The following is a 20,611-nucleotide window of genomic DNA, read 5'->3' as shown; positions in this document are numbered from 1 at the left end:
CAGTTAGTGTCTCTTATATGATAATAACTGTATTTTAATGAGATGAATTATCAACCATTGAAACAGGGACCAAAGGTATCTATATACTTGCCTTTTTTCTAAGAAAAGACTTTAAGTGTTATTTCAACAACCAGCCAAACATTTCTTAGTATTATCTACTTCAGTAATTCCACTGTTTTCTATTCATTGGCCTTCAAACTGTGAATGAAAACTAGTACAGATGGGTCATTCTACTATCATAGGAAAATGCAAATTTTTGTTAAAAATGTATTAAGTTAGTTGAAAAACCTGGGACCCCTGAGTGGCTCAGTAGGTTGAACGTCTGACTTCTGCTCAGGTCACGATCTCTCAGTTCATGGGTTTGAGCTTCGTTGTCAGGCTCTGTGCTGACAGCTCAGAACCTAGAGTCTGTCTTGGATTCTGTGTCTCCCTTTTTCCCTCCCAGGCCCATTCTCTCTCTCTCTCTTTCTCTCTCTCTCTCTCTCTCTCTCTCTCTCTCTCTCTCTCTCAAAAATAAATAAACATAAAAAAATTTAAAAGTTAGTTGAATAAACCTGAAGAACATGCCTTATTCAATTCAGTAGTTATTTTTTATAATAATTTTAGACCCATCAGGTATGCTGAATTTCTAAATGAATTTATAATAAAATTTGTTTTGTATGTATTGGCAATATTAAATTATTTATTATATTATACTATATTCTCACCTAAAAATAATAGCACTCTTTTCCATTAGTGTCAAGTTAACTTATATCATCCTTCCTATTTATGAGCTAATAAAAACTAATCTAAAATATTGCTCACTTTGCATTTAGAAATTCCGAGGAGAAAATAAAATCTTAGTTTGTCAGTTCTGAAATTTTCATCACAGGAATTTGTTTAAACTACGATATTGGAAATGTTCTACAAATGGGCTAAAATGAAAGGATCTGAAATGTTAATTGTAAGCCTAGGTTAGATGTTCATTTTTAATTAGTTAATTTATTTGGAGAGAAAGAGGGGGGCTGAGTAGGGGAGGGGTGGAGAGAGATAGATTGGGAGAGAGATAAGCTTAAGCAGTTTTCATACTATCAGCACAGAGCCTCACACAGGTCTCCATCTCACAAACTGTGAGATCATGACTTGAGCCAAAAGCAATAGTCAGAACCTTACCCACTGAGCCACACAGATGACCCATAGATTGGATATATATATTTTTTAATTAATAATAGTTTATTCTCAAATTGGTTTCCATATAAAACTCAGTGCTCTTCCCGACAAGTGTCCCCCTCCATAACCGTCACCCCCTTCACTCCCTCCCCCTCTCCCTTCAGTCCTCAGTTCATTTTCAGTATTCAATAGTTTCTCAAGATTTGTGTCCCTCACTCTCCCCAACTTTCTTTTCCCCTTCCCCTCCCTATGGTCCTCTGTTAAGTTTCTCCTGATAGACCTATGAGTACAAACCTAGATGACATTGGGTATGGCCATGACTTTTAGATATAACACCAAATATATGGCCCACAAAAACAAATAATTGATAAACTGAACTTCATTAAAAGTAAAATGAAAAATGTCTGCTGTGAAAGGTATTCTTAACCAAATGAGAAAGCAATAAACATAGCAGAAGAAAATATTGGTAAAAGACACATCTGAAAAAGGCCTATAATCTGACATATACAAAGTACTTTTAAAACTCAACAGAAAGAAAACAATAACCCAACTGAAAATGGCTAAAGGCTTGAACACTTTCTCAAGGAGATATGTAGATGGAATTATCATATGCAAAGATGTTTCACATTAGATGCCATCAGCAAACTGCAAACCGAAGCCACATACCACACCTATTAGAGTGGCCATAATCCAGAGCGATGATCACACCAAATGTTATTGAGGATGTGGGGCAACAGAAACTCATACACTGCTGTTGGAAATGCAAAATGGCACAGCTATTATGGAAGATGGTGTGGCAATTTTTTACAATACTAAGTGTACTTTTGCCATATGATCCAGGAATTGCACTCCTTGGTAATTACACAAATTAGTTCAAAACTTATGCACACACAAAAAAGTTGCTTATGGATATTTATAGAAGCTTTACTCATAATTGCCAAAACTTCGAAGCAACCAAGATGTTCTTCAGTAGGTGAACAGATCATTAAAATGTGGTGCATATAGACACTGAAATATTATTCATCACTAAAGGAAAATGAGCTAACAAGCCATGAAAAGACATGAAGGAGGCTTAAATGCATACCACTAAATAAAAGAAGTCAATCTGAAATGACTAGATACATTTGATTCCTACTTTATGACATACTGGAAAAGGCAAAACTATGGGAACAGTAAAAACATCAGTATTTTTTAGGGCTGAATATGGGAGGAGGAATAGGTAGAAGCAGGAGGATTCTATGTTAGTGAAAATGTTATGCATCATAACATAAAAATGGAAATATTTCATTATATATTTGTCCAAATTCATAGAATGTACAACACAGAGAATGAACCCAAACACAAATTATAAACTTTGGGTGATTATATTGAGACAAGGTATTATTAATTACAGCAAATGTGCCATCCTGGTGAAAGATGTTGATAATGGGGGAGGTTATGTATGAATTGGAGCAAGACATATATTGGAAATCTCTGTGCCTTCCATTTAATTTTTATGTGAATATAAAAGTGCTCTAAAAATAATACAGCCTTATTTTTATAAAGGGATTGAGTAGTCATCATGCTTAGCCCTATTCTTGAAATAGATAATTGTTCTAGGTAGGGCAGAACGCTTTTAGTATGAACATACAAGTATCTGACGGTATAGGTTTCATTTTCTGTTCTCTGGACAAGGCTACTGATACTTATTTGATTTGAAGACAGCTTATAAAATAGTCTTGTGTACATCAATAAACACCCAAAGAAACATGTACACATACTCTTGACACATATAAGCATACAATTACTCTTACCAAGTAAATTCAATAATCACACTCACAAACAGCAGATGATTAATATGCTGATGGCTTATTATTATTTAAGGGCTAACCATCAAAGAAAAACCTTGGCAAATGAATGTATTTGTGTTTCTTTTATATATGTTGTTAAATATGCTTATGCGTTTGAAACATGGCTTTTCTCACTTGTTATGAGGACTAATAATGTCCCAAAGAAATTAGGAATATAAAATATTACAACTAATACTCAAATTTGGTATTGTTTTTATTTCATAGAAATTACTGTTTTTTGTTGGAATTGTAGACTGAAAGATGATACTTAGATTATGAAGACAACATTTTTGAGTACCTTATGTCCTATTTTAAAAATAGTAATCGAGTTTATATCTTGGATAACTATATTACATGTAGAATTTTGGAAGTACAATTTTGATTAATCTTCATGCTAAATCTAATATATACAGAAATATCAAACAATAATGAAGTGGCTATTGGTTCATGAAATGATTTTAAAATAACATAAGATTTCGCAGGCATATTTTACAATCAATAATGAATGATCCTCTGCACTTTCCTGCAATTTACCCTGCATTTGACTTTAAAATTTTCAGGTCAAAAAGTAAAAGCTATTTACTTTTAAATATCTAGGACATAATAATACTGGAAAGCAATTTACATTATGCCACAATTTTCTGTCTTTAAATATTAGTAGATGACACGGGGCTAAACTAAAAAGGCAAAATGTGGATCAACAACATTTAATTTACAAGTGAGAAATTTAACTTAAAGTAACAAAAGAAAGTCTAATAAAATTCACCTAAATGAGCTTCAAATTTCTAATCTGTCCAAAGAACACTTTCTTTTCAGAAAGTCAAAATTGGATAATACAAACTGTACTAAAAAGGCTAAATGACCTGACTAGGATAATGTTCTATCTTGTCTTTATTTGAGACAGTTTTGTGCATTTTTCTTCATGATAAAAATCCTACTAATTACTTAGTTTTCCTGAGTTTGAAATGTCTAGCTAAGTTCATATTGTTTCTGGGGTAAGTTAACTTTATGGAATTAATGGTTAAAGAAGAAATCAATACAGTTTGAGAATGCTAATTTTTAATCTGTTGGATCATAATTTTAGAAGAGAATACTTTCCAAAATTCAAATGCACAAACAGAACCCAGAAGCAAAGAATATTCAGAAGTCAATTTATCTTAAAAATACACTCAAGATATCAAGTGTATAATTTGCATAGATGTCTTTTAAAGCTAATTGTAAGGGTGCCTGGGTAGCTCAGTCAGTTTAGGGTCTAATTTTGACTCAGGTCATGATCTTGCAGTTTTTGAGTTTAAGAACCACATTGGGCTCTGTGCTGACAGCTCAGAGCCTGGAGCCTGCTTCTGATTCTGTGTCTCCCTCTCTCTCTGCTCCTCTCCTGATTACACTCTGTCTCTCTCTCAAAAATAAATAAACATTTTAAAAATTAAAAAAATATAAATTAAAGCTATTTGTATTATAAGCCACCAATTCTATGGCATAGAAATTAATAAAAATGACGATTAGGAGGAAAAAGTCATAAAAATACTATTTTATAATTACATTAAATTGACCCTATAAAATAAACTATATCCTTATTCAAAAATTAAAAGTCTAATATTAAATAAAGAGAAGTCAGTTTTAATATTTACTCTTATGGAAAAAAATCTCTATGTGAGATTTTATGTTAAAGCTTGAAATGATATTTTTATTATATAAATTAATCAAAATAAAACAAAATGCAGTTTATCTAGGTAGGAATGGGTTTCTTTAACTCTGAAGCGCTAAAGTTTAAAAGTCGATTGTTCAAAATTCATTATTTTAGCTCTGGGAAGGATATTTTAGGTACATTTGGTAAGATAATATTGAATAATTTAGGATTATTTTTGCATTCTTGAGTCTTACTAGAGAAATCCAATTTTTGGATTCCCTGTAATCTTCCTAAAGAACAGACTTAATTAGATCTTAAAATAGCCTCAAGATGCTTTCTACCTGAAGGCCTTTCCATAAATACTATTCCATCATAGGACTCTGTTATCATACCTCTTTTTCCTTCTGACTCTACCCATTAAGTACTACAAGGATGTCCATCCTTGCTGAAGATTTCCCTGAGCATCCATTGAGCCTCCCTAGCATCAGTTAGGCCACAATATTAAATACTTCCCAAATAACATGTGGTTATCATTGATAGCACTTATAAAATTTATTGTATTAATTTTTATTATAATAGATAATCTCTATAATTCTTCTACTATAACCAAGTGCCATGACATCAGAGACTTCTTTTCCAGCTCCTCATCTATCACTGAGGTAACATGCAGTAAGTACCACAGCTTTTGGACAGAATTATTTAATTACAACAATTCCAATATAAGTCTGGTTCTGATTGAATATGAATATCTCTATTTCTGAATCATATTAATGAATTATTATCATATATATCTAAAAAGAAAACAGAACCAATTTTAATTATTTTTAATTTAATTAAATCATATTTTATTGCCAAACAATTCTGAAAGTTGTTAAAAATCTTCTCTAAACCTAGTGGTTTAAAATGACTTCTCTTATGTGAGGTTCTTATGTTATTAGAATTGAATGAGAATATATAATAAATATGAATAGCTATTCAGTACTGAGGAGAACTACCAAATTAGTTAAAATTCTGAAAGTGCCTTTGGCATCTGAATATTAGAGGACTCCAAATTTAGATTCTATTCCGTCAGCTCCCCTTACCACACTGCTTAGAAACCCATCCGGCAAAACTCCACTCCTCTAGATAATATTTCCTCTGAACACCACTGACCACACCTGAGTCTCCTGCTCATCACCCTTTATCTAGGTTGTAACGCTGTTATCCTTGTGTAGACGTTATTACAAATATTCCAACTTTCTGAGCATATCTGCCTCCTGCATTACACACTGTCACCTTAGGAACAGGAATCATGTTTTATTCAATTCTATACCCTTGGCAAATCTCTCATATTGCTAAGTAAAGATGTTAGCTTAGTTTCATGAGGTAAAATGTGATTTTTATTGCCATGTTATTTATCAGCATCCTTTTAAATTTCATAATTTACTGGTATTAAGTCAATATGATTGATTTACTCAATAATAGTTAGATGACGGCATGTTTTCAGTGTTTTACTTATGTCCTCGATTGACTGCAATGCAAACCTTATTCAAGAATTTTAATTTAAGTTTTAACTCCTATGTCTCAGTAGTTCTAACAGAAACAATTGATTGGATGACTCTTGGGATGGAGTAACATAATAACAGAACACAGTCTAGACAGCTTTCCATCATGAGGTTCCATCTCCTCCCACTCCATCTCCTCCTACTATTTCTCAAATACTCACTTCATAGTTACCACCTACCTGCTCAGCCTTAAAAAAATAAAGCTTTGTCAATTGGAGGCTACCATATAAGAAAAAAAATAAAGAAAAAGAAAACAAAGGGATAATATACAGCAAATAAAAAAATGTTTTCTAATTATACTGATGAAAGGACACAAAACTTGCTTTTATCAACCAACTGCTCCATATTATAGATGAAAGTTGACAACTCTATTTCATTATACATGACAAATTATTTGCCAGGGTTTATTACTCTATCTGTGAAGCTTATGCTCAGGTGTCTGTCCAGGATCTTCGATGCTGTCCTTTAAATGACAGTGCTTCCACAGATGCCCTTTTTTAGGTTAAAATAAAAAGAATACAGGGGCACCTGGCTAGCTCTGTTGGTTAAGTGTCCAACTTTGGCTCAGGTCATCCTTAATGGTTGCAAGATCAAGCCCCATGTCAAGCTCTGAGCTGACAGTGCAAATCCTGCTAGTGATTCTCTCTCTCCCTCTCTCTCTCTCTCTGCCCCTACCCCATTATCTCTCTCAAAATAAGTAAAACATTTAAAAATAAATAAATAAAAATAAAAATAAGACAATTTTCCTAGTGTTTTCTAATGGCATTTGTTAGTGCTTTTGGATTTGTATAATAATGAAATTTCCTTAAAAGTCTTCATAATTTTATTTTCAGTTAATGACATATTTAGTTCAACTATATAAGTGGATTAATATTATAACATCCATTTATGATGTGTTTATTAATACCAATCCTTACTTTGAAAAGTGAATTTCACATGTCTTCTTTTTTTTACATCATCATTCAATTCACTAGCAGCTTATTATCTATTCATTTAATTTCCATTAGTTATATGTGTCAGTAATATAAGAAAATATTTGGATTCATTTAGAATATTTCTTTGCCTTTGTTTATAATTTGAGAAAATTAAGTAGCATGCTTTTTAAATTTTTTTCTCAAAATGGTTTTAAAAAATGCAATGAGATAACTTTCTAATGTAATTTCATATAGTTTGTTTGAGTGACTTGCAAAATGAAAAGCAGAAAGTCTACATCAACTTTTTATTCATGACAGTATTCAATACGTTGACTGCCATTCACTGATAATGCCACAAATAACTCTGTTACCTACCACTGGTTTCCATTCAGGCTGTTATTACTTATTCTCACATTCTGCAATCACTTATTATATAATTCAGTGGAGGGTAACCAACACATTTGAAAGCTTTCCCTTTCACCCTACCCCTTGATTGACAGAATTCCTGGTTTCTATTAGGAATGGACTCATTTGTATGTAAAATATTTGGTAACATCCAATTGCTTGCATAAAAATTAAAAAAAAAACAACAATCAATGTGATTTTGTCCTAATTTCAAATGACAAGTGTTGGATGGTGCACACATTAAGGAAATTCTCAGAGGACTATATATGTGTGAATATGACCATTTTTAAAGTTTTTAGAAATATGTGTCTTAAACCAAAAAAAAAAGGAGTTTAAAAGAGGAAATATCAATAACAGTGGCATCCTGGATTATTTGATTTTTGAGGCTTGAAGGTAAACATAATTCAAGTGACAGATGAGTTTATGCCTCCAGCTGTACCTCTGCACAGTGAACTGCATATTTTTGAACATGGCAGCAAAGGTTAGATGCCTACTGGTTATATAGTTAAACAACACAATCTATATTCACAGCTTGCAGATAGAACAGTTAGATCACAGAAACCATCCACTGTCTAGTATTTTAATGTGTTGTCTTTGCAGTCTTCTTACCTTGCTACAATTTAGGAAATATGCTTCACTTTTCATTTTAGCCAATACAGAGTCCATTGGTAATAACTGCAACCTAGGCTGTATTACTAAAAACAGAAGACAAAGCTTAAATATGAAAATAATGTATGTTTTCACAATTTTTTCTATGGTTGTAAAACTCACTGATGGTTGTTACAGCTCTTCTTGTTAACATTGTATTGATGAAAAGGTTAGCATTGGACCCTCAATGGCAGTAAGGTAATATGGCCTTTCAAATTCAGAAATGCAATGACCAACTATGAGAGCAAGCTGAAATTTTCTATAGCTTGGGAATAACACAGTCAATAAAGTACTATAATTATCTACATGAAATGTGTTTGAATACAGCTTTTATTACACAGTTAGCTGTTTGGACAGTCTTCAAAAATCTGGTGATACACTGGGGGAAGCAGCAATGACTGAGTTTAATAACTAATTAATTGAACTGCAGAAACTGACTAGGTCTTCAATTTCCATGTAATTCTCAAGTGGAGTGTGAAGTGAAACAAAGAACAACTGGATACATTATAGAAATATTGAAAAAAATTAAACTCAAATGCTTTAAGCACTTCAATTAGTGCTTCCTAAAAAAATAACTTGCCTGATTTCAGGTTATTGAATTGGTTATTTTGATATGTACAATGAAGTCATCACAACCTTTAACTAGTTTTAATAACTTGAAGAAGGAAGTAAAATTGAGTTTTTCCACCTGTTGAAGTAGAAAGAAATAATTAATTATAGTGACCTATTACCAGGTAGATGTCTATGAATTTCCCAATCACTATGTAACCCAGAAATATATGTAAAATTGCTTTTACTGTTTTACTAGTTTTTGAAGTCCTCTAATCATCATGATCATCCTGGAAAAGAGGTAATGGTTGATAATTCTATCGACTTCCACAGATTAAGGTAGAGTTAAGTTTTCAAGCGGCAATTCTTTTATGCTTGAGTATCAGATCATTTTATTTTCAAACCTTGGTTAGTCAAAAGATCTAAAAGTGAAAATGCAGGAAAAATATAGATGAGAATTTTGTTCCTTAATAGTATTTGTAGAATATTTTGCTCATAATTTTTTCTTTAATACTTTTGGTAGGCTATCTTTTTTACCAATGAGGTTTGTCTGCCAGACATAGATTAATTGCAACTTAGCCTTTGCCATTTGTTTTTCACCCTAAATTTTTCAGAATTTTATAATGATAAAAATATGTAGATACTGTGTTCAAGCAATATGGCAGCTGTGGAAGCAATATAACCAAAAATGCATCAGGTAAAGTTAGAGAAAAGAAATTATAGTGGTGAGATGTAACTTTTCAATTTACACATAAACTTCTCATTTAAATTAAACATATATATCTATAAAATTATTATTTAAAGTAAGCCTTTAAATAGTCACTGTCATCCGATATTTTGGTTAAAATAATGAATATAATAAAATTAATTGGTAGCTTCTAAGTGTGCTGGAGAAGCTGGAGAAAGAAGAACATGACTTGAGTGTTTCAAACTTCAAGATTAAAGACTTGAGTAAGAAACACAAAATTTCTATAATTGTGTAACAAATCATTAGTTTCTATTGCCACAGGGCTGCTATTTCTGAAAACCAAACTGAGTCTAACCTTGTGAGTGGCCGAATTACAACAGAAATAGAACTTATAGTTTCATAAGGTCTACTATTATAAAGATAGGAGATTCATTAGGAAATAATGGGAATCTGATGAAACTGAAGACATTGAGCTTCCACATTCCTTCTGATTTCTGGTAGAGCCTACCTTTCTTCTTTTCTTTGAGGAATGTGGTCTCTCCTTGTCTGAAAAAATCTTTAATTGTTTTCCCTGAAGTTGTTGTTTGGAAGGAGACTTATGATCATCTTCAGAACCCATTAGTACAGCCTCTTACTGCCTCCAAATCTATATAGCCAGACTCATGTAACACCATGTCCCAGATTCAAAGGTAAAAAGTATGATGCTTAAGAAAGCACTATACATACCCAAATTGGCAAGATTATGTCAAATTACAGCAATCAAAATGTGGAGCAAATATTTGGGAATGGATCTTAAGAGTTTTGTGTTAGAAGGAAAGAAATACAATATTGCATCAGGCTGTAGTCGTTAAGGATGCACTAAAAGGCATTCTAGGTTTAATCTGTTAGCCAAGGTGATTGAAAATGGCTCTAACAGTTTGCTTGTTATGTTGAGTGAAACCTAGACTCAAAGCTGACCTTAATTAAATGAAATTTAAAGTGAAGAACTTCTTGGTATGTAATAAAGGATGTTACCCGAGGACTAAAGTCATTCAAATATGAGATTTATCATATGACACTCCCAAACTATGACCCAAGAAAAAGTCTAGAGACTAGAGACTAAATTTTTTTCTCAGATTTCCCTAAGGAACCTGACATTATTTACTAAGAGTTTTGGGTACTTGAGGAGAGAAAATAATGAGAATATTTGGGATTACCTGACATTGGTTCTTACTGAGTTCTCAAATGTCACTGTACTCCACCAGTCAGAATAGAGGTTTATAAAAGTTAGGCAATCAAAACAATTTTTTGGGTCCACCTGACTATGGAACTAAGGAGACAATGAATGCAATCTGTGGTTATTTCCCAGTTTTGTAATGAATAAATATATCCAGCAACTGACAGAATTCCCTGATGTGCAAAGTGAAAATTATTATGGCAGCAAAGGTCAATTAGATGTCATCATAAATGTCTCTAATAACCAAAACAATCAATTAAAGGTAACATTGCATTATTAGTGGTATTACAGAGATTGTGCCACAGTCAAGATACAGAGGAAATGAATCTCTTCATGTGCTCATTCAACTCACATCTTTGAGCCATGTAGAAGACAGATGGATCTTGGAGAATGAGTATGAATTATGGGAAACTTAACTGGTCATATGAATTGCAGCTGTTGTCCTAAATGTGGTTTCAGTTTTGGACCAAATTAGTATATCACCTGGCACCTGGTATGTAGATATTAATGTGGAAAGTGCTTTTGCCCTATAACTGTCAGTAAAGACCATCAGAAGCCATTTTGCTTCTTCCCAGTTGGCCAGAAATAAATTTTCACTGTTCTACTCAGGGCTACGTGAATACTCCAGTCTTGTGCTGCAGAAATCTTAATTGCTTATCCATTGCAAAAGACACCATGCAGGTCCAGGACTTTTATGGTATCATGCTGACTGGGTGGAACCACTACCAACAGCAGGTGGTAGGAAATATCAAATGTTTACTGGAAATTAGGGGCTTGTAACTATTTGCAGAAATAAAGATTATATACCTCCTCTCTACTTCTTTCTCTGAATTGTAATATACATATCCATAGATACTAACACATTTCTCTTTTCCCTCCTATCCCACCCCACCATCAACACATGTATGAAGGTTAAATATGCCATGACTTACTCATTTTGTTGAATATTGAAATCGATTGCAATGAGAAAAATGAGGGTTAGATTCAGGGAAGCTAAATTTAAAGCATGATACCAAAGTAACTAATACAACTTCAGATTTTCTACTCTTGTGGAATGAAAATATCTCTTCTGAAATATCTCTCTTATGTTAGTCTTGCCACTTTAGGGATTATATGTATATAAAAAAGGATGATAGGCAATCAAATGATTTTAGTATAATGGATACTTTATTTCTGATCTACTGAGGGCTACATGAATTCTCCAACCTTGTGAATTATATTTATCTCTTCCTTTTTATTGTTGTGGAATGATTTCCTTCTTAATGAATAGAATTTAGTGATTTACACGAAGATACTTTCTTTCTCAGAGACAAATGACAGACGTATTGTTCAAGGTTGGTCAATGGAGGATGGCCCTGTGGAAAATAAATCTTGTACAAAGTGACCAAAAAAGTTAAAAATTTGCAAAGTGGTCTGGCTTTATGAGGCAGGCTCTTATACTCCCTGCACTTCAGTTATGTGAAGCTTTTTGGTTTTTGACAAACTTCTAAGCTGGGTGTTCATATTGTCAAAGATGTGATCTCACCATATAATTTTGCTGAAAATGACTAAAGATGGTACTGTTGTTTACAAATAAAAGAACCCCATTTAGACACCATTCTGATAGATACTATTTCTCTGTTCTCTAATGAACCTCGTGAGTGTCTTCAAGTAACAATATCATATTATACCATCTTTGCTTAATGATGAGGCTACTTTCTCTATTCTGTGTATTAAATGTCATGGCCTCTGATAACTCTGATAAATTTTTATCCTTGAGATATGCATGGATTTTTGTACAGACACTTATACACACGTACAAATGCCACACCATGTTTGTTGGTTCTTTCAAGAAAACACTAGAATGTTGTGGGAAGGATAAGTGAACATTTCATCATTTCTAAATGACGGAGAATTCTCCAAGGAGGAGAGTTCAGTGCCAAATGTTGTGGACTATTGAAACTTAGCCCCCTGTGATCTCAAAGGTGATATTCTGATTTGTGTATTTTAAGGTGACTATAAACATTTGGTTCACAGTTGTTAAGAGTTAAACAAAGAAAAATAGGTTAAAAGCCAGTCTCTCTTGGGAGAAGAAGAAAGAATGAGAGAGGAAAGAACATCTTGGCAAAGTGTAATAAGGAAGCGGGAGCACAGGGGAATACCCAGCTTCCCCGAACGAGACAGCGCGAAAACCTGCCAGAGACTCGCGGGGAAATATGCCAGGATAACATATTTTCTCTAAGGGAAACAGAACCTGTGAGGAAAAACAAATTGAAATTGAGGAAATAACTGAAAATAAAATCCAAAGCAGAGAGGAAACAAAAGGTAGTGAGTACAACACAGAAGAGGAGGGAAACATGTAAGTTTTAATTTTCTTACAGATGTTTATCTTTATTGGAATATAGATGATAATGATTTTTCTTCTAAATTATATTTTTAACTTTTTAATGTTTTATTTATTTTTGAGTGAGAGAGAGAGAGAGACAGAGAGAGAGACAGAGAGAGAGACAGAGACAGAGAACGTGAGCAAGGGAGGGTCAGAGAGAGAGGGAGACACAGAATCTAAAGCAGGCTCCAGGCTCTGAGCTAGCTGTCAACACAGAGCCTGACGCGGGGCTTGAACCCCTAACCGTGAGATCATGACCTGAGATGATGAGGATAACAAGATGTTTATCATCTCTCACAATTCTGGATTAGAGGTATAATTCAGAGAGTAGCTACAGAAAGTTCCAGCAGTGTATAAGCTGTTACAATGCACTTTTTGTGTATGGAATATGGTCTTAAATATCACAAGATCAGCTTTTTCTGTTTACCAAGGCCATCTTACTACTTAGAAGACAAACTATAGAAATAAACAAATATTTAGAGAAAAAATGCTTAATCTCTAAATAAAAATAATAGGTTAGTAGTGAAAAACTCTAATACCTAGCATTTTTAAAAAAATAATACTTGTATGTGGAGTTAAACTTCCAAAATGACAAATCTAAATTTCTACAAAATATTGGATTTTTTTGTAAAATATCTTACAATAATCAATCAAAAGAGCAGAAAGCAAAATAGTTTCATCTGAAAGAATTATTACTCTTTTGGATACTTATAACTGAGTAAATAATTTCACCAAAACATATTTTCTTAATACAATACAATAGTAATTTTTCACTACATTTTTATGAGAATTGGTGAAGATATATCAACTCCATAAAATGTTTGGAAGAAACCAGATTTTATAAAAATAACTTTACTATGATTTTCTACAGAATCTAATGATATAGCATTTAAGAATAATGCAATAGTCTTTTTTTTTTTTTTTACCGTTTATCATTGAGAGACAGACAGAAACACAGCATGATCATGGGAGGTGCAGAGAGAGGGGGAGACACAGAATCTAAAGCAGGCTCCAGGCTCTGAGCTGTCAGCACAGAGCCTGACATGAGGCTCACAAACCATGAGATCATGACCTGAGCCATGTCAGATGCTCAACCAACTGAGCCACACACACACCCTAAGAATAACCCAATAGTTTTTGCTGTCAGCACAGAACCTGCTTTGAATTCTCTGTCCTCCTCTATCTCTGCCCCCCACCTCAAAACTAAATAAACATTAAAAAAAATAATAACCCAGTAAATATTTAGAAAGATATGAATACTGACATTTAAATTATAAGATAGGGTTAGCTGGTGGCTCAGTCAGTTAAACATCTGACTTTGGCTCAGGTCATGATCTCATAGTTCATGAGTTCGACCCCCACATTGGGCTCTGTGCTGACAGTTCAGAGCTTGGTGCCTGCTTTGGATTCTGTGTCTCCCTCTCTCTGCTCCTCACCCACTCATGCTCTGTTTTTCTCTCCTTCAAAAATAAACATTAGAAAATAATTAAGAAATTATAAGCTAATAAATACTATAATAAAAGCTGTAAATTATACCTTTTTTCTATTTAATAAAAGGTATATTGATTCAAAAATGTTAACGGTATCATCATATTTTCATATTTACTAGAAAATAAGCAACTATTTTTTAGATGAAATTTTAAAACGTTTCCATAATTTAAGGCTTATGAATGTATACAAGCAGGAGACACATGAGGCCTTCAAATATGAACTCATTTTAATATGCTCAGCCTAGTGATTAGATAGATACAGGATTACCAAAAGGCAACCATCTTCTAAAAATGACACTTCTTTTACAAAATGTTATCTGAAATGACAAAATGCTTTGGAAACACTAACATCTTTAGGCATGATGAACTGGGTTAGGTCAAGCTGTGTAACAGGCAACAAATATATCTCTGCAATGTCATATTGAATAATGTGTGTAAAGAAATATGATAAAAGTTACTCAGCAACGTCTCCCCCACTCTCCCACCTCCAGTTTCTGGGTCATTTGTTTGGTCTCTGAAAATATCAGAGTGAGACAAATATTCATCACTTCTTTTGTTTGTTTGAAAAAAATACAATGTCAAAATGGTTTCTTGCTTAACAGTTTAATTTGTATCCCAAGTAGTGGTGGAAGACTCCAATGCCCTCATCATTTTCCTAGCCTATACATTTCCGCCACTGAGCTGAATGTAATTGATGATACACCAGAATTTTCAGGTTAAAGTTTTAGAAAACAGGTCAATGCTACAAGCTTTTCACTTCTGGACTATCTTTCTTCTTTCTGTACATACCTACTGTTTTTTTTAAACATAAATATTATATAAGGTTAACTTAAATTTAAAATAACCTGGAAAAATTAGCTGAGTATAACTTTTACCTTAATATCCAAGATATAATTTTTGCTTATGCATATTATAAAGAACTATCTTATTGCTTGTTTTGGACAGAATTGTGTGCCACAAATTCATATATCAAAACCCCAAGCTTCAGAACCTTGAATGTGACTCCATTTGTAGATAGAGGTTTAAAAGGGTAATTAAGTTAAATGAGGCCCTTAGGGTGGGTCTAATCCAATCTGATTGTGTCTTAATAAGAAGAGAAAATCAAGACATGCATAAAGAGACACCCAGAATGTCTGAGTAAGGAGAAAAGGCCATGTGAGGACACAGGGAGAGAGGGCCCATTTGAAGGCCAAGGAGGGAGGTCTCAGGAGCTATCTGACCATCTGATACCTTGATCTCAGATTTTTAGCTTCCAAAACTGTGAGAAAATAAATTTCTATTGTTTAAGCCACCCAGACTATATGTAGGATTTTTGTACAGCAGTCCTATCAAACTAACACAACTTGAAAACAATGTTTTGTTTATATATCCATTTTGATTTTCTTTCCGCAGCCTTGAGAAGAAAGTTTTCCTGTGAAGCATTAGTTAATATCACACTCTTAAAGGTACACTTATCCATAATAGTTGGTATTTGATATTTTGAGTTTTATTTTTTGTGCTGGAACTCTAGGCTAATACTACATTAAACTGTAAAAAAATAATAGTTTTACATAAGATTAAACATGGGCTCAGCAGATTTAATGATTTATGTATATACCATAATATATAAATGTTATATATAACCATTTAATAGTTTTCCATAACCATGGTCTACAGCCTGTCCAGTCCTAAAGAATCACTATCTAACCTAGTAGACTTTAGAGAATGATTAATGTAATAAAGACACCTATTTTCTCTAACATTATTTTAAACCTTATGCCTTAATCTCTTTCCAACAAACTGATTGATAGAGTAAGGTCCTGAAGTGACATAGGAATAAAAGTTATGCAATTGAAATGCATGTGATAAAACTGTATTTAATAGATATATACTTTTATGCTGTGTGGTAATTTTTATATAATTTGTTGGATAGATATAGTTTATTTATTTACAATAAGATAGAAATGTTTGGGTGCATCATAAACATAGAAAATTAAATGATAGGGGCACCTGAGTGGCTCAATCAGTTATGCATCTGATCCTGACTTCAGCTCAGTTCATGATCTCATGGTTTGTGGGTTTGAGGTGCATATCAAGTTCTGCACTGACAACATGGAGCTTGTTTGGGATTCTTTCCCTCTCCCTATCTTTCTGCCCTTTCCTGCTCCCTCTTATGCTCTCTCTCTTTCTCTCTCTCCCAAAAAAGTAAATTTAAAAAAGAAAAAAAATAAAATGATAACAATGCATTAGTACTTAGTGCTACAAATGGGGTTTGATGTTAAAGGCTTATACATCCAAGAGCCAAGAGACCTGGGTCAAAGGTCAAGTTCTAATAAGCTGTGTGACCTTGAGGAATTCACTTAATTTAATGGCTTTGTATCTATGCAAATGAAGTAATTAGAAAAATTATCTGAAATCCATGCAGCTTTAAGGTGTTATAATCAGACACAGAATATTAAAATTAAATGATTTTATGTACAAATGTAAAATTCAAAGGATTTTTTTAATGTTGGAACTTGAAAGTTATGTATTTGTGTTGTTTGTTTGTATTCTTCAAATTGTAAATAGGTTCACTGAGTTTCACTGACTGGTTATCTAATTCTTAGACCTCATCTTAAAACAGGAATATATGAATATTTTGACCATCACACTTCCAGAACTGGAGGCCGCTGGGAGAGCAGTAGTAGTAAGTGATACCAAGACTAGATCATTCAAGACTAGAGATCAATTAGAGAATGATGTTAAAAATTATTAACTTCCTAGTGATGTGTGCTGAATAAGATCATCTTCTATGACAATACTACTGTACCTGACACAGACTAACTCAGATAACTTGTTTTATTAATATGTTAGACACCTACTGTGTACTATGTGTTGTATTAGATGTTGCATATGAAGAAAAAAGATTAATTATATTCAAAATGGTTAAAATGTATCAGAATGTTTAAATGATACATATATATGTATCTATCTATAGTGTGTATGTGGGGGCACCAGGGTGGCTCAGTCTATTGGGTGGCCGACTTCGGCTCAGGTCATGACTTCGCAGTCCGTGAGTTCAGCCTTGCATTGGGCTCTGTGCTGACAGCTCAGAGCCTAGAGCCTTCTTCGGATTCCGTGGCTCTCTCTTTCTCTGCCCCTTCCCCACCCAAGCTTTGTCTTTCTCTGTCTCAAAGATAAAATAAGCATTAAAAAATATAGTGTGTATGTGTATAAAATATACACATAGTGTATATAATGTAGTTTATATATATTTAAAGAGATATTATTTTGTAGAATAGTTTAGATTTGGGAAAGTTTAGAGCATTCCAATATACTTTTTTCGTTCTACCTCATCCTATCCCCACAGCTTCCCCAGCTATTAATATCCTGTACCTTAGTGGTACATTTGTTACAATGATGAGTCTATGTGAGCACATTATTATCAACAAAACCTGTAGTTCACATTGAGATTTACTACTGGGAGGTGTACATTCTATGGGTTTTGATAAATGTATAATAGAATGTATCCACTATTACAGTATCATCTAGGATTTCGTTGCCCTAATAATCCTGTGTTCTGCCTATCCAGCCTTCTTTTCCCATTACCCTTTGCAACTACTGATAATTTTATAGTCTTCATAATTTTCCTCCTGGTATGTATAACTGAAATCAGTTGCTTTTTTAATTTACTTCTTTCATTTAAAATGTGCATTTAAGGTTCCTCCATGTGGGGTGCCTGGGTGGCTCAGTCGGTTAAATGTCTGACTGTTGGTTTCAGCTCAGGTCATGATTTCACCTTTGGTGAGTGTGAGCCCAGTGTCAGGCTTTGTGCTGACAGTGCAGATCCTCCTTGGGAGTCTCTTTCTCTTATTCTCTCTCTGGCCCTCAGTATGCACTCTGTCTCTTAAAATAAATAAATAAATAAATTTAAAATAATATGTTTATAGAAGCCAGCTTAACTTTATCATCATAAGTTTTGAAAATATTTTACAAACTTAGTATTTAATATCTTCCTTAAAACATGTATTAATTAATCTGAATAAAATTAGGAAAAGGCAAAAAATGTTCACTTTGCCCTATACTGATGCTCACATTTCTTTACAGTTTAATTAAGGCTGCTATAAAATTGTCTTTTGAACTGCATGAATTTCATAAAATGAATTGGGAAACACCAGAGAAATGAAGAGCTTGGAAGCTGCCTACCATTTTACGTAACAAAAATAATCATCATTATTGTCCCTATTGTTGCCTTATTTTAACCATTTAAGTTCATAAACAGACATAATCAAAAGGCAGATTGAGATCAGTAATAATACTACCTCTGAAAATATATTTTGCATGTAATCCTACAAAATTTGAATAGAAATACTGAAATAGAGGCACAGGACCACCTTCCTTCATATGTTATTTTGTAACTTTTTATATATAATGTATCATGTTGATATTTTATGCCAACAAATATATTTCTATTATTAGTTAACTAGCTTTCATCAAATGTAAAGTATACATTACACTATACGGATATGCTAAAATTCATATGTAACCATTTCTTGTTGGATATTATGACTGTTTCCAAATATTACTTTTATAAATAATACTATGAAATGTCTTAGACCTGTAGTTTTGTGCACATCTTTATTTATTTCTGAAGTCAGAGAGTGCACTAGTTTTTATGGTTTTTATATAGATTTTGTAATTGCCCTCTGACTTTGTAACTTTTTAATTTACTATAATAATCATGTTCAACATATGGCTTCATGTTAAAGTTATACAACAACTTATACAACAAGGTATTCAATACACTAAGTGGCATTTTGTAGGTTCGATTACATCTGAGAAGTCTTAAAGCATATGTCAAGTGAATATTCTGAAGTTAGGATTTCTATGAATTTTTCATGTAACAATGATTCTCTAAAAGTAAAAAAAACCTTCTTCCCGCAAAGAGCTCTTTGTATAATAAGTTGCAAATTGATGTTGTATCTACATTTAATATTTGTGTTCAAGATTGTAAAATTGCAATGTATTTTAAAACATTCATCTCAGAGGTTTAGGACTGTAATTAGGAGTACAGAAAGCCAGATGCTCTTTCTGTTCAGTGAGAATATAATTGACAGTTAGCTTGGAATCTTATACTTCTGCTAGATTGTTTTTCAAAATCTACAGTGATAATGAGAACAAGAGCAACAATGCCAATTACCTGGTAGTTGCAATATCACTAACAGAAAGAAAAATGTAACAAGAGTTTGAAAACTTAAAAAAATACAGGCTTACTGGAGAAAATTTTTACTAAGTGGCCTTCACTTAAAAAAGATCAATGAAAATCGTAAGTGAGAGTGTATGAAGAAAGATTCTTGAACCATATCTTTAGATTAACATTATTTTTTTTCTGGGCTGACACAGATAATTGGAAAAAATAGTCCAACCAACAGACCCCTGAAGTGGTGTCATTTCCATTTTCTTTAGAAGACACTTATAAGACAGGTGCATCCACTGAAAACATCCCACATGCTAGAAGGGAGAAATAATTTACCAAAATGATAACTATCTGTCATAATGACAGAAACTTATTATCAGGAAGACATTGGGTGAACTTCTAAGAATATATATATACTTTTTAATTCTTGTTCCACTGGAGAGGGAAATAACTTCATAGATACCTCTTCAAAGGACACTATAAAAATTATCTAGATTTCTTTTCCATCTTTCTGACATACATTATCACTTACATATACAGTAAGTACCTAATGACATGACTTAAATATATAGTAAATATTTAAAAATATAATTTTATCCTTTTTGTATGTGAGAAACAAAATAATACAAATACATTTTATCAGAAAAACTAATCCAGTCAGTAGGCCTGCTATTATTAATTTTGAAGATGAGTTAAGAAGAATCAGCAAGAGCACAAAAATTAAACCTAACTCATTAATGATGGTGAAATTACTTTACCAGCAATTAAAAAACAAAAAAACAAACAAAAAACACCTTTTCATGTATAAACAGCAGCACTCATTTAAGAAGGACTAGCAGATGAAACAATCTGCACAAGTCCCAATGAGGTCACCTGTCCCAAGCCCTTTGATTAGCCATGAATCCAAGTTCATTCAGAGTAAACAGGAAAATATTTATGAATGGCAGAAGAAAAAAAGTTGTACTTATTGACAAATAATCAGAAAAACAGAACAAGAGTTTACGTTTACAAAGTATATGCTCTACCTCA

The 20,611-nt window shown here is 33.0% G+C and overlaps 1 long non-coding RNA gene across 2 annotated transcripts in view; it reads left to right on the top strand.

Moving 5' to 3' along the window:
• Positions 1 to 18,586, top strand: part of LOC115271737 — a 110,696-nt gene extending 92,110 nt beyond the window's left edge. For both annotated transcript variants that reach the window (XR_003900091.1, XR_003900085.1), the window contains exons 4-6: positions 15,820 to 15,872; positions 17,030 to 17,092; positions 18,493 to 18,586. This is a non-coding gene — a long non-coding RNA (uncharacterized LOC115271737). The remainder of the gene's footprint in view (positions 1 to 15,819; positions 15,873 to 17,029; positions 17,093 to 18,492) is intronic.
• The last annotated feature ends 2,025 nt before the right edge of the window (positions 18,587 to 20,611 follow it).

The sequence above is a fragment of the Suricata suricatta genome, chromosome 1 (genome assembly GCF_006229205.1).
Source record: "Suricata suricatta isolate VVHF042 chromosome 1, meerkat_22Aug2017_6uvM2_HiC, whole genome shotgun sequence".
NCBI lineage: Eukaryota > Metazoa > Chordata > Mammalia > Carnivora > Herpestidae > Suricata > Suricata suricatta.
The sequence above is the reverse complement of the archived record's forward strand: the minus strand, read 5'-3'. Positions and strand labels throughout refer to the sequence as shown.